Below are 14,012 nucleotides of genomic sequence, written 5' to 3'. Positions count from 1 at the left end.
ACAGTCTCATTTTTCTAATCAAAGTTAATGTTTATCAAATAATGTCTAATATTACAGCTAGGTTCACATTTACTTTAATACAGCAAAAAAATGACATTTTTATTCTAAATACATCAGAGTAATATAGTTCTTATCAGAAAATCCAYTCACATTTCCTCCTGTGTTCCAGCAGCTGGTCCAGCTGTGCATAAATGTTGCTGCATGAGTTCCTGCAMGGAAAAACAGAGGCAATGCATTTCCAGATTTTTCTGCACTTATTAAAACCTCTTAGACTAAAAAAAGCTTCTCAAAATATCAGGGAGCCCACGTTGTTTTTGGTTTTTGCCGACCTAGAGAGATGTACTTTGTGAGCTGCATGAAGCTTTACTGTTCCACCGAGCAGTTTGATATGTTTTAATGTACTTAAAATCAAACATTTACTTTTTGAATCATTGTGTTTGGACAGACAAGCTAAATATATTCTGCATCTAGTTCCATCATTTTAAAGTTACTCGTTTGAGACAGTGGGAGTACATTTTTCAAAATGAACACTTAGATGTTTCTAAACAGGATGTTGGGTGATTTGTTCTTCCGCCATAACATTACCTCCACTTTGTATCCAGCATTTCAGTTTGCACCTATGCACATACCAGCACCACATTGCTTGTAGTTGTGCATTTAMCCTTATATAGGTACCAGCTTTCCAAGTTGAAACTGTGCTTTATGTGGTACATTATTCTATTATTGTGACCACTGAGAAACCAGGGGTAGCAGACCACAATTAAAATCTTTAAGTGAAATTATATGATGCTGTTGTAAACTGACAATTTGAAAACTGTGGCAATATAATAGTTAAGTATTTGCTAATTGATGTTTAGTTTGTGATTTTTCAGATACTATTATTGATTATGTGACATCCAAAGACCAGAAACATGAACAGAAACTACCTGGAATTCCACAGCAGTCCAGTTCTAATATGTTCTGTTTCTTTACACATGGAGTACCATAAATTACCCTTACATCAGGCTATTTCAYGGGCATCAGAAGAGTAATGTGGGAAGGACACACAGGCTGGCACTGATAGGGGGTCTGGGGGTCCAAATTACTTCTTTACATATAAGACTACAGCTACTTGGCATCCAAAGTTACGTTTGGCAGAAATTGATATGGAAAGAATAATTATGCTTTTGTGATTGTCCTTTGAGCCATGATGATCAGGAGACCCAGTTGTTGCCAACAAACATCTTCAAATCATCACACTTTTTCTAAACATTTCCTGTAAACTTTAAACTTTGCCTTTTAGCTCTGAGCACGACTCAAAACAGCAGCATTAAGTCAGGTTCTTACTGAGCGTGAACGGCTGCTGCAAACTGGAACTTTAAGGACAAACTTGATTCATTTTCTGCAGAGAGGCGATGTTTCCCTTCAAGGACAGGTTGATGACTGCAGTCTGTGCACTCAGGCTTCAACACACACATCTTTGTGGAGATTCATTATTGAAYAACAACAGAAAAACTAAGGAGTTTTGTGTTAGGTAGATTATTTCTTTGTTGCAACAATGCTTATTGGCAATAAATCTTACTCTGTTGGAAAGCCTGTTAATTTCCCTTTTAAATTTTAAATGGTGCCACATTTGTAAGGAACATGCATTTGTGGGATGAGCAGTAGAGCTGTGTATGCTTTTCACACATGAAAAATTTACCAAATCTTCTCTGCCAAAAAGCTTATTTTGCTACTTCACTCTTGTTTTGAGCTACTTACTTTTTAGGCTAAGTTTATATTTAATATTTCAAAGTTTAAGGTTTTGACCATCTAAAATGAAAGCTGATGCCGTGGCTGTGCTTCTACGCCCGGTTACCCACCTGGAAGGAGCAGGTGCTCCAGATTTCAGCTCATTCTGTCCCCGATCCATGAAGTCCACATGGATCTTGGCCTGCAGTTGACAGAGAAAAACCACAGATRAGGGAAAAACATGAAGGTATTTTTTTCTCTCTGACCACTTTAAACGTTAGCATAGCCGACACACCAGCACAAATACTTTTTTTAAGTTATGTGCTCAGTTTGTCAGACGATGRGGTGCCTAATTAAATTATAATAGCTTTCATTAAAGTAGAGTATCAATCGCATAGTGCTTTAAAAGTGATTAAAACAGTCTCCTCTGGGATTCTGTTATTCAGTCTCAGCTTCAGATTTATTTTGTTTTGTAATAAAATAAAATAAAATAAAATCAGTTTTATTGTAATTTTTCTATAAAYAGTAGTACAGGCAAACCCATGTAAACATTGGCCAACTTTAAAGATTTAACAACCTTTAMTTTATCAAAAATYTGATAAATAAGCATGGACWAGTTCATCTAGTTRTTGACAAAACTGTACAGTGATCACMGTATGGTATMTTAAATAAATAAGTTGTGAGTTATTATTTCAAAATTTATGAACTTATCAGTTAAATTTCGGGGCACTACTTCTGTTTTGGAAGAACAACAATCTATGATTTAAAACTGTCCGTCTTAAAGTATTTACCCCAAACAACTGAGTTCTGTCATTAGATGCAACTCATTAATTTTATTAAGACAATTGTGCTGTGCTCTGTGAGAAAGTGTCATTTAAATCTGGCTGATGGATGCTGCATCACTTACTGATGGTCCGCAGGCCACATGTGGCCCACATGGTGGGCTGTAGTGAATCTCCAGTGCTTAGACTCATTAAAACTGCAATTTTCTAGGGCAAAAATATATTGAAAGCTCTTTGAATGTGACCATAAACAAAACCTTTATTATTTTTTTACTTTCCTACAAGTATTTTCCATCAATATCCAACATTAGACTGATAAATCCTGCCATCTAACATAAAAAATTTGATTTAAGTAATGCTAATTAGAAATAATAATGGTAATGCATTTTGCTTGTTAGCACCATTAAAAAACTAAAAACACTATATTTAAACAATACAAAATTACAATAAAAGCACACTGAAAGTAAAAACTAAATAATTAAGAATCCAACTGTAGTTGATTAAATACAAGATAACGTTAAAGAAGCTAATCAGGCGTTAACCTTTAGTCAGTTTTTTGAACATTATTATTTTCCTACATCAAGCAATATGCCATGAAAAGTTCTGGTCCCTGAGCAAATTTTGTTTATTAAAAGTTAACTAAGTGATAAGAAAACTTGTGTACCATCACATAAAAAATTTTCTTTTAAACTTCTGTATTATGTAGAAAATTATGGAGGACTGAAACTGTAGAAATATATCTATGGACCAATAAARAAATACACTTAAAAAGCACAAATCAAATTAAAAAAGGAAAATTTTATAGTTGGTACTTTTTAAGTGTATTTATGTATTTATTTTTTGGTCCATTTATATATTTCTGCTTTTATTTTTAATTAGGTTAGTTTCTGTCCTCCATAGGAAATGAGAACAATTTTTGTTTCCGATATTTTAGTTTTCTAAATTTGACTAAAATGATTACATCATTGCTAACTTAAGAGTACATTAACATGTAGACATAAAATTGAGTTTYATTTTCTCATCTAACTCACTCAGACTAAGAAAACCTCACAGCAATTTGAGAACTTTYTCTTTTTTTATCTTTAGTTATGAAYAACTAATAACTCAAAGAGAAGTTCTTTTTTTTATGAGCGCATTGGTAAACATGGATAATAAACATATTTTGGTTTTTATCTCAACAAGCATGTTGCAGGGATTTCAGAGCTGCTGCAGTCCAGATGGGAGACAAAGAGTATTTGTGGGCCTGAATCAGCAGATTTTCCACACAGTGAATCTGCACTAGCAGCTGCAGCAGCTGCTTGTTTAAGATCAAACGAAATGTGGCCCYGGGAAGGAGCGGCTGCGACGGGGTGTCACTGTGATTGACGGCTCTTGTTAAGGGCAGGATTTCTGAGGGGAGAACATCGGCTCTGTCTTGTCAAGGTCAGCCGGGAGGTGTTTGGCAGGAGTCCAGTTGGAGATTTCAGCTTGAAAATTGAAGATATGCAACTCAACCTGTGTGTCAGAGCTGGGAATCAAGAGGTCAGTTAAGTGTCATAGCGATGATAGGAGGCATTATGGGATGCGGTGACAGCCAGGAGGTTTAGTGCAGGGGAAGGAGACACTCTGGCTGTGTTGGACCTCCTCGGAGAGGGTGGTACGGACGCTTTGGGCTTACCTGTAACATTGTTTTCTAAAAGCCCAGACAGTGACTGTCGCCTCTCATCATTCTGCTGTTAAAACTGTAACTTCTGATTTAATCAAACTAACCCGCAGAGAGAAATGAAAATAGGTTGAACATCAGCGTTTGGTCTCTGCTGCTGCTGAATTATGACAAACTTCCTTGTTGTTATWAAAATGAAACAGTTGTTGTCCTCATAGATCATGTTTGTCTGAGAAAGCAGAATATGTTCATCGTTTCAGTCCCCCTCTGCGTGGCAGCTTGACTTGACTCAGCTCTGCCACATCGGCACGCAAAACAACAAGTTTAATCACGGCTCATCTTTACAAATGGCGATGAAATCCTGGCATTAAGTCTCAGCTGAAGCGCACTGTCTGCCCCGCACGCACGCATCTGATAATCGCTGGTAAAGTTCCACTTCAACGGCAACTTCAAAAGCAGGGTTTCATCTGCACCTAACATCTGTGTTAAGTATTCATCGGCTGCAGAGCGTTCCAAACTGCGCCGCGCAGCTCCCTCGGTGTGTGTGACACATTTGCAGCAGGAGCACAGAAACTCAGAGACATGAAACAAACATGGTGCACGAGGGAAAAGAGACATTTTTAGGGCCTTCTGGTTTACATCAGCGGCTGGATTTACTGTGGCTGTMAAACACAGGTGCCTTCAAAACTTAATGAGTTAACAATGGGTGTACTAAGCCCACTTACTTGCTAAGGATTTACTCATAATCTGATGTATTTTTAGATTAGATTAAGTTTTTTTTCAACTATACACATTCAAAAAACAACTCACAATGTAACCCTGCTCTGAGCCAACTCTGTATCTTTAACTCAGCGGGGTTTGTTTATTAGTTTGACACAGCAGATTTTCTACCAATGCTTGGCTAAAACGACTAATTTGTCAAATTATAATTATTAAGAAGCTGAATTAAAAACAACACAACCCAAAATTGGATTTATTAGATACAACTTGGACTAGCTGGCTGATGCTAACCTCTATTAGCGTCATCCCTTTGCCTCAGTTCTCCAAATGTTTCACTTTWAAAGCCCAATTCTGTGATTTTTTTCCTGTGTTTTCCTTGTGATGAGCAGCTTTTTGACACGTGTACTTGTTCTCACTTTAATTTCGCCCCTTAACAGAAAACGTTTCCCCGTTGCAAACCAGGTACTTCTCACTCGTGGTTCTTACATCGCATCAGATAAAATCTGAACTTTGTTGAAAATAAAGTCGACTCCAAAGTAAGTTCCACTGAGCTGAACAGAGAATTATAGATTAATTGTGAAACTAATTTCAAAATGATCTCCAGCCTCGTTTTGTCTTCATTTTTCTGAAATAAAAGATTTTTTTTTTATTTGAGCATTTGTACATAAAAAATCATTTCAGTTATCTGATGTGTTATTCATTAAGTTGGAATCCAAGTATTCCTGTGAAAACTGCGTGTGAATCCATGAATCACTTGCAAACAGAAAGTGTTAGTAATTAGTTTGGTGTTTTTTGTTGGGGTGCCAGTTTGGAAGGCATTGTTTGCCAAACTAAAAGAACCAACTGCTGCCAAAATCTGTAGKGTAACATGAAGACGTTAACTAGTTATCAGCCCGATAATCCCCCACTTCACACCGATGTCACCGCTCTGCTCTCCACAACCAACATGATCTTTTAGAACGTAATCGTATCTCTGCTGATTTAGAAAACATCTTTCAGTGATGACACTGGGATGTTATTTACTTTGCTTCCTGAAGACTCCATAAATCCACCCTCAGATCACGTGTGCCAAACATTACACCTAAATTATTTTCAATTATGACCCCTCACACCAGACATTTATCTTTTAACTTTTAAATGTGTTTATTTTGGATCATAAATTCACAATCTGAAATTGATTTGATGTGATTTGATTTTTTTTATTTAACAGGAAAAGATTATTAAAAATCAGGCCTGACTCAGCATAATTGCTGTTTTACAGCAGGTTCCTGTTCTGCAGCACATAAAACACTCAGAAATACAGCATCACAATCACATCATTATACACCATAGACACAGACAAACAAGCATACGAAATTTCAGGAAGGCAGCATTTGCAAAATAGGACGTCTAAATATGAGCGCAACAGAAAGTGTCCAGCAGATGGCAGACAAGATTCTTCTTAAAGGGCTGTAGTTTTGAAATGGACTTTATGTTTTGAGGAATGTCATTCCTTGCTTTAGTATAAACATAGAAGAAAGATCTCTGGCCGTAACAGTTTTTAAAAGTTGGTAATATCAGTTGTCCTTTTGTAACAGATCTAGTTGAATGACCACTTACAGAATTTGATTTGGGCAGCAACGCASAGAGAGTTCCATAACTGGCACCTTGGAAGATCTGAAAATATAAATTAATACCACTATACAAAACATAATTCTTAAATTAATTTAAAATCAAATTTATAATAGAAGTGGAAAAAAAGATCTCTTTTTTTTATAACTTTTTGGCAGGCCAGACTGAAGTCACCAGTGGGCCGGATGTGTCCTGCGAGCCGCCAGTTGAYTAGCCCTGATTTAAAGTGTTTTCTGCTTCCTAAAAATGCAACTCAGGTAAAATGCAAATTGACTCAACAAACGAGGAGGGAAGCATCACGTCCTGGTTTTAGGGTTTAAATCAGACGATTAGACGAGCCTTGGTTTTCGACAGGTAGTTTAGTCCTGCTGACTCAGAGGCAGACGGCGTGCTGTTATCTGTCACATCAGCTTCACTTCTGAGATGAACACAATCAGCAGCAGGATGAGGTGGACGAAAAGTTTGAGACACTCCTCTAAGAAAAACAAAGAAGGAGAAAATGATAATTGGAAGCTTCTGAAGTCATTAAACATGATTGATTTATGGTTCTGTTGAAGAATGTGTTACTGGGGCTTCGAAAGTTTAGAAACAAAAGTTTTCTTTCCAGGTAATTCCGTCAACAGATTTTATTATGATCAAACTTAATATATTTGCGCTTATAAAATAATTAGCAATTTAACAAACACAAGCAAGATTTTGTTTTTCTTTTCTGATTTTTATCACCCATTTTTTGGCAGTGTTTTATAATGATTTTGTTTTTGTATTTCCAGAGTATATCTTGAACCAAAGGACAGATTTCACTTAAACTCAGAGAATAATTATTGGACCTCAAAACATCAAAAGCTGATGCACTATTCAAATCAATTCAACATGACCACCACAGCTACATAACTGACGTTAGCAAACATACAAACTGTGACAAAAATTAATTTTACAGATACTGAGCTAATCTTTGTTAATAGCTGAGATTTATCTACAACATGAACTCTGAGCTCTAAAATATTGCAAAAGATTTGTTTTTAGAACTTTYCCAATAACTTTCATGGTCAAGTCTGCCTGTTYGAAATATATCTCATGAACTATTTGATGGATMTACTGAAATATTTTGAAAGTAATCAACAAGTGACCATCTACCACCAATTAAATATTGGCCTAATTAAAGATGGCCGCCAAACGTGTCCATCGGCTATTGAACTAAAAGTGGCTATGAGTCATTTACAGCACATACAGTACYTCAAGCTGTAAACATTTAACTGCTGTCACCAGCACTGTTTGTCTGTTAGCAAAATATCTCCACAATCACGGACAAATTTCAATAAAACCCACTGAATGTACACTTTCAGCTGATTAACTTTTGAAGTCAATCAAACTCAAAATGGTCACCACAACTAATTCAACTTAGTAAATGTAAAAAAATACCAGAAAATGTTACAAGTATTGATACAAAATGCCTCAAAACCAGTACCATTATCAATACTGGGATACTTTTATCAATACTCCATTGAATGTGTTGCAGCAGGGGTGTCAAACTGAGAGTTATGGGGTCCTCAAAGGGCCAGATGTGATTAACTTGATTAATTTAAGTTTAACTTCAACTGAACATGAAACTTCACATCAAAGTACTACATATACTACAGACTAAATGTGAAATAAATAATACAGAAACACTATGAAAAATAAGAGTTTCACAAACTAAGTTGTGGTGAGTTGCCGCCATCTTGAATTCTTAACCTCTCCCACTTTCGTACAGGGACTTCCCACTAGATAGGTAGATGGTTCAAACTTACAAAATATAAGTGGGAAATTACCACATCCCAGTACGAGTGCAACAAAAGTAGCTGACGAAAATACAGCAAAATGAAGATTTTACACGGAGAATTTCCCCAGCTAKTGTTGAACCRTGCYCAGCTCKACCTAGTGGTGGGATGTTGTCATTTCACAGGTAAAATAATCAACATGCATTATGGGAGATGTGGTTTATGGTCAATGCTGGCTTTAAAGCAGCTTATTTAAAGACATTAATATATCTTTGAGACTCTCGCAGGCCACATAAAATCCTGTGGCAGGCCACATTTAGCCCATGYGCCTTGAGTTTGATACATGTAAGTTAAAGTTCACATTTCAAGTGAAAAGATTGTCAGTTCCCTCAGTCAGTTTTACTGATATTGAGTTTTTAACAATATGTGATAGTGAGTGAAAACTGATGGAAACATGAAGTCTGAGAACTAACYAGATTGCAACAAATCTGTTTGTTTTCTGCCAAACTAAAATGAAGTCACATTCATTGACTGTTGATGCAGATCTGATGTCGTTATTACGATCAAACTTTAATACCAGAGAACCAACCAGGAAGAGATGACGAAAGCAATAAAAACAGAAAGTGAAAGGCAGCGACAACATGAGACAGTGTGGCACAGATCTGTAATCAGGTTAGAGTTTCATCAGAAAAGTGKCATCTTGACACTTGATTGACACTGATATTCACATGTGATCCCTTCTGATTTTTTCTGTCGCTCCCTTTTTCCACAGGGAGCAGTTCTGGAGTCAGAAGTGACAACTAATCCCCATCAAAGCTGAAAACTCGGATGAAAGTGTTGGCTCTATAAAAAGTGAGAGCGCACTCCTACYCGCCGCCATCCGCCTCAGCTTCCGGAGAGTTTACGGACGAAATGTTGACGAGAGCCTGAGAGGACACCGGGTTTGGACTTTGAAGGAGACTTGTTGGGAAGAATAGAGCAGATGGTTTGGCACCACCTCCTTCCCTGTCAGCCCCACTTCAAAAAGTAAGCATATTTCTGTTTTTTTTTTTTTATTTTATTTCCACTAATAGAAATGCACTAGAATGTATTGTGTTTCATAAAAGTAAAAAATCACCGGCAGGCTCACTGTCAGTGACAKAAATTTATTTTTAAAAAATGAGATGGAAGACGTCAGAATCCCAGTGAGGACAGCAGTGTTTTTGGATGATTGTGATTTGWATGTGAGCTTTTCATGAAAAGACCAAAGAAGTCATGAAACTGTTTGTTTTAGAGGACAAAAAGAGATTGATTAGGGTCAGTTTAAGTAAGCTCTCTGTGAAGGGGATCCAAAGTCATCCTAACAAAAAATATATGTATTTGCAGCAACCAAGCAGGCAGCAGGAAGAGGAGGGGAGCGAACAATAAAGAGATTGAGATTCTCTCAAGTGGGGTTCTGTGATAATGTTATAAACAATTAATATCTTATCTGTCATAGATGGATTTTTAAAAATAACTCACTTTGAAAAAATGAAGTTCACTTCTGACAAGAAGAATAAGCTAACAAATATTCTGAGCAAACCCAAGAATGAAACATCACAATTTACAGTTTRATGATTTTTGTTACAGTTTGAGTTGGAGTACTAAAGTATTTGCAGTCATTTTGTTAATATTTTTGCTGTGTTTTATGTTTCTTAGCCTTCAGTGTTTTTTTTATTTGTTTAGCCTAGTATTTTTAGTTTTTATGTTCATGTTTGTTGTGTTTTTTTCATTCATACACACCTGTCACGCCTGTTGGCAATTTGCAATCGTTTGAACTGTCTCCACTCAGTAATCACCACGCCCAGCACATAAAACCTCAGTTTCACATGACATGGTTATTCTGACAAAATGGTTATGATATTTTGATGGAATTGCTTCAGGATTTTCCTAAAGTGCTACTGCAAGCTGCTGCTACCACTCTTTGCTTCTGCWTGAACTTATTAGAAAGTGTGTGCGGTAAAACTGGTAGCAGAGTAAAGGATTGGAAAGTTGTTTTATATGAACTATACATGTCTAGAAACTYGTGTTTTAGGACTGCAGCAATCCACTTTGATTTTGTTTTTTCTGAAGTCCTTTTCAGACCAGTCTTTGGCTCATCAGGCCTGTCAAAAATAAACAGAAGTCAATAAAAGATCTGTCAACAACTAGTCAAATAATAATCATTAATCGTCTAGATACAAATTATTTAAGCTTAGATATGAAAGTTTTCACAAGAATAAAATGTCAGAATTGAAACAAAAATAATTGGTTCTGTAGGATCTGCCTACATCAGAGTCATTTTTATAAATTAAAGTGTTTGAAAATGACTTGAAATTGATTCTGACATTTTCTGTCTAAATAAAATTGTTGAACATTTAAAGCAACAGCACAACTCAAATTAAAACACAGTGTTTACTCTTGTGCTTTCTTAAATGGTCGTCGTAATTAAATGCAACTTAAATAAARCTATTAACAAAACTAACACTTATCAACAGTTAAATAGCGAGCAATAAAGCTCCATTATCCCCTTTATTTTTTCACTTTCMTTCTGGTTTTGGTAGGCAGGAGGCCAAAAAAGCATTCAAATACTTCTCTAAAAGTCACGTCCATGGCTCACTTTTTAAATTACATTTTAASTTTTCTGTATTATCAGCCTCTAAACCAGGAAAAAAGTATTTTTTTCAGCTTTAAGCCTAAARTTTTACCAGATTTTAGTCTGCAGATCGACTGTAGCCACAGAGGGGTGAAGTTTAGCTCAGGAAATCGGAGTGAAATTAACTCACAGCAACTTATTCTTGAGTCCAGAACCCTCCCACAGCAGAAAACCCACACATCCGGAGAAGTCATGTCCGAGCGTACACGGGATCTTTTTCTGGGCCTCGGAGGCGTTGTGTGTTTTTATTTCTCAAGTGATTTCTCCGTACAGCGAGTGCTAAACTCATACAGTTTCAAATGCAACAACAAAATATAGTATTTACAGTAAAAAGGCCTGCTTAAATACAACACTGACTTTAAAACACAACCAGAAGTCAAGCTAACATGAGGTTGCTCAAAAGGTTTAACAGTGTAAGTATTTGCAGATTGGAGGTTGATGAGAATGTTTTTTAGTCCATTTCTMTTTGTGTGTGCATTTGTGTGTCTGTTTGCAAAGTTTCCCACAAACCGCTGGATGGATTTTAATGAAACATTTCAAAAAATAATGACTAAGTGTACATCTACAACTGATTAATGTTTGGTGTCAGCATGATTCAAGTGGGGTGATTTAGCAAAATTAACTTTTTTGAGCTTTATATCATTTTTGAATTTTCACCATCTASATCAGAATTCTGGCATTAGGAAGTTACTGCTGATGTTTATTTCATTAAGGAATGTTAGAGCTCTGATTTTTTTTAAATTGTATTGTCATTATATTCTCGAAAAGACAAAAATATCAGAGCGTACATAAACTGAATGACTTTTGCCAACATTTCTTTATTTTCTAATGCACTCAAAAGATATGCAAGTGTGTGTTTTTCTTGGCCAAAAAGCTGAAGCTGCACAAACACAAAAAATAAAAATAAAGAGAAACTGCAGCAATATAAAAAAAGATAATATAAGTTCCAGAGGAAAGTTGGAAACATAAATTTTAATTTCATTATGTCATTTATTGGCTTTATAAATGTGACAGTGAACATGAAGGGACCACACAACAGAAAAGAACAGTGAAGCTAAACAAAACCTGGTTTTAGTCAGCTGTTGTAGCAAACCTACAGGTCTCATAATTAAGTGAAGAAATCATATTAAAAAGGACTAAGGGTAAAAATAGGTAAATTGAAATCAGCTTCCTGTTTTTAACAACTACAGTCTGAAATTCAGGGTGTCATCTTTTAGGTTGCCGGATCTAATCCTGACCTTGCTGGGTGGAGTTTGCCAGTTCTGTCTGTGCACGTGTTTTTATTTATTTATTTATTTATTTATTTATTTATTTATTTATTTATTTATTTATTTACTGTATTTATTTGTGTACTCTGGTTTCCTCCCACAAACCAAAATCCTGCACGTTAGGGTAATGGCGATCTCCACTCATGACGTCACATCTGCCGCTCACACAAATGATCAGACAGTCTMCGTGAATTAAACAGAGATTCAGTGTTAATAATGGAAAAAAGACGTTTCCAGAGTAAATTTCGACACATCCGACTTCAGGAATCACAGGAAACTTCAGCTGAAAGGTTGGCTGGAGGGTCAAAATCTGAAACAGACTTGGAAAAAGTGTGAATTTGTTGAAACAGTTGGTGTTTTTATCAGTGTCTTATGGAAACTGAACGGTGAWGTTTAAATTTCTYTATGTATAATGTTATCARCATATGTGTGACTGACTGCAGCTGTTTCAGGCAAGCATGMATGCRATGAGTGAAGCTYGCCTTACAGCAAAAACAATAAGGTGTACTGTACCTGTTTAGTGACAGAAAGTGCAGGGATAGGATCCGGGTGGTCCACTGTTGGTCTTTTACCTCCAATAAAATGAACAGGACTGACGTTAAGTCCATGGTTGGACATTTTCCGGTCAATTTCAGCTCATACCATTGTTGGAACCCAGCTGTTTGCTAGCATCTTAGCTTGGGTGAAGTGACTATAAATACTCTGTCCACGTGGGGATGATAGCTGTATCCTAGTCACTGTTAGCACAATGTTTTGTGGTTGTGTCACGTACACGACTGTAGCCTGAGTGGAGATCACCACTGGTAACTGTGTCCCTAGATGTGAGTGACAGTGTGAATGGTTATTTGTGTCATTTGTCTCCATGTGTCCCTGTGATGGACTTGCAACCTGTCCAGGGTGTACCTCCGCCTCTCGCACACTGACTGCTGGATATGGGCACCAGTGACCCCCTTGACCCTGAAAAGAAGAAGTGGATAAASATAATGGATGGAGAGACTTAATTAAATTCATCCTGTGATGATCAGGTTGTGTCTGTATTGATGTTAGGGTTAGAGTTGTTTTGGTATTGGGGCATTTAAAAAAAAACGCTAATATAATCAAAATCTGTTTCAAAGAAATACATTGTACTGGAAGATAACAAGAACGCATGGTGAAACCAGCATGTAATGGAAAATAAAATGGAGTTATTCATCTCCTGTCTGGGTTTATATGAATTAGGTGGATGAGGATTTTAATTTTAAAAGGCTGTTCTGACTAAAAGCCAATTACAGCTAACACACGACTGTTCAGAGTGTGAAAAACCAGTCAGACTGAAACATTGTTGATTTCACCTCCACATCAGCAGACAGGTGTATTGTACGTGTCTGAGCCTCACTGTGTTTTAAATATGTTCCCCATAGAGATCGCTGCACTTTAATGTAATGCAGCAAGTAATTTGAGCTCAACTTATACTGCATTCATATACCTTCAACTACTTGAGCCTTTCTTTTTTCTCAAAAGAGTTACTTAAAGCCCATCTAAGCTGTAACACGGTGAACAYAAGATTGTGCAACAAAATTCAAACTATTCGAAGAAAGAAGCAGCCAAAGCTATTTTAAATCACACATACTCAGTTTAAGATGTATTTATATCATTTCAACATTTCTAGACTTCTTAAAGCACATTTGCTGTAGATTAATGCAGTTTGACAAACTTAATGATGCCTAATTGTTTGATGCTAGAACTGCTGAAATTTTCTAAATAAAAGAATTCCGATAATGATCATTTTGCTTTGCCAATCTAATCTTGATGCTAACTAACTAACTAACTAACTAACTAACTAACTAACTAACTAACTAACTAACTAACTAACTAACTAACTAACTAACT

General features: G+C 36.3%; 1 protein-coding gene across 2 annotated transcripts in view; it reads left to right on the top strand.

Annotated features, from left to right (window-relative positions):
* Positions 1-14,012, top strand: part of flrt1a (fibronectin leucine rich transmembrane protein 1a) — a 63,387-nt gene that overhangs the window by 36,870 nt on the left and 12,505 nt on the right. For both annotated transcript variants that reach the window (XM_014016452.1, XM_014016453.1), the window contains exon 2: positions 8,995-9,248. The gene's annotated coding sequence lies outside the window, so the exon portion shown is untranslated. The remainder of the gene's footprint in view (positions 1-8,994; positions 9,249-14,012) is intronic.

This window comes from Austrofundulus limnaeus, unplaced genomic scaffold (assembly GCF_001266775.1).
Source record: "Austrofundulus limnaeus strain Quisiro unplaced genomic scaffold, Austrofundulus_limnaeus-1.0 Scaffold145, whole genome shotgun sequence".
Classification (NCBI taxonomy): domain Eukaryota; kingdom Metazoa; phylum Chordata; class Actinopteri; order Cyprinodontiformes; family Rivulidae; genus Austrofundulus; species Austrofundulus limnaeus.
Note: the sequence above shows the minus strand (reverse complement) of the source record. Positions and strands in the feature narration are given on the sequence as shown.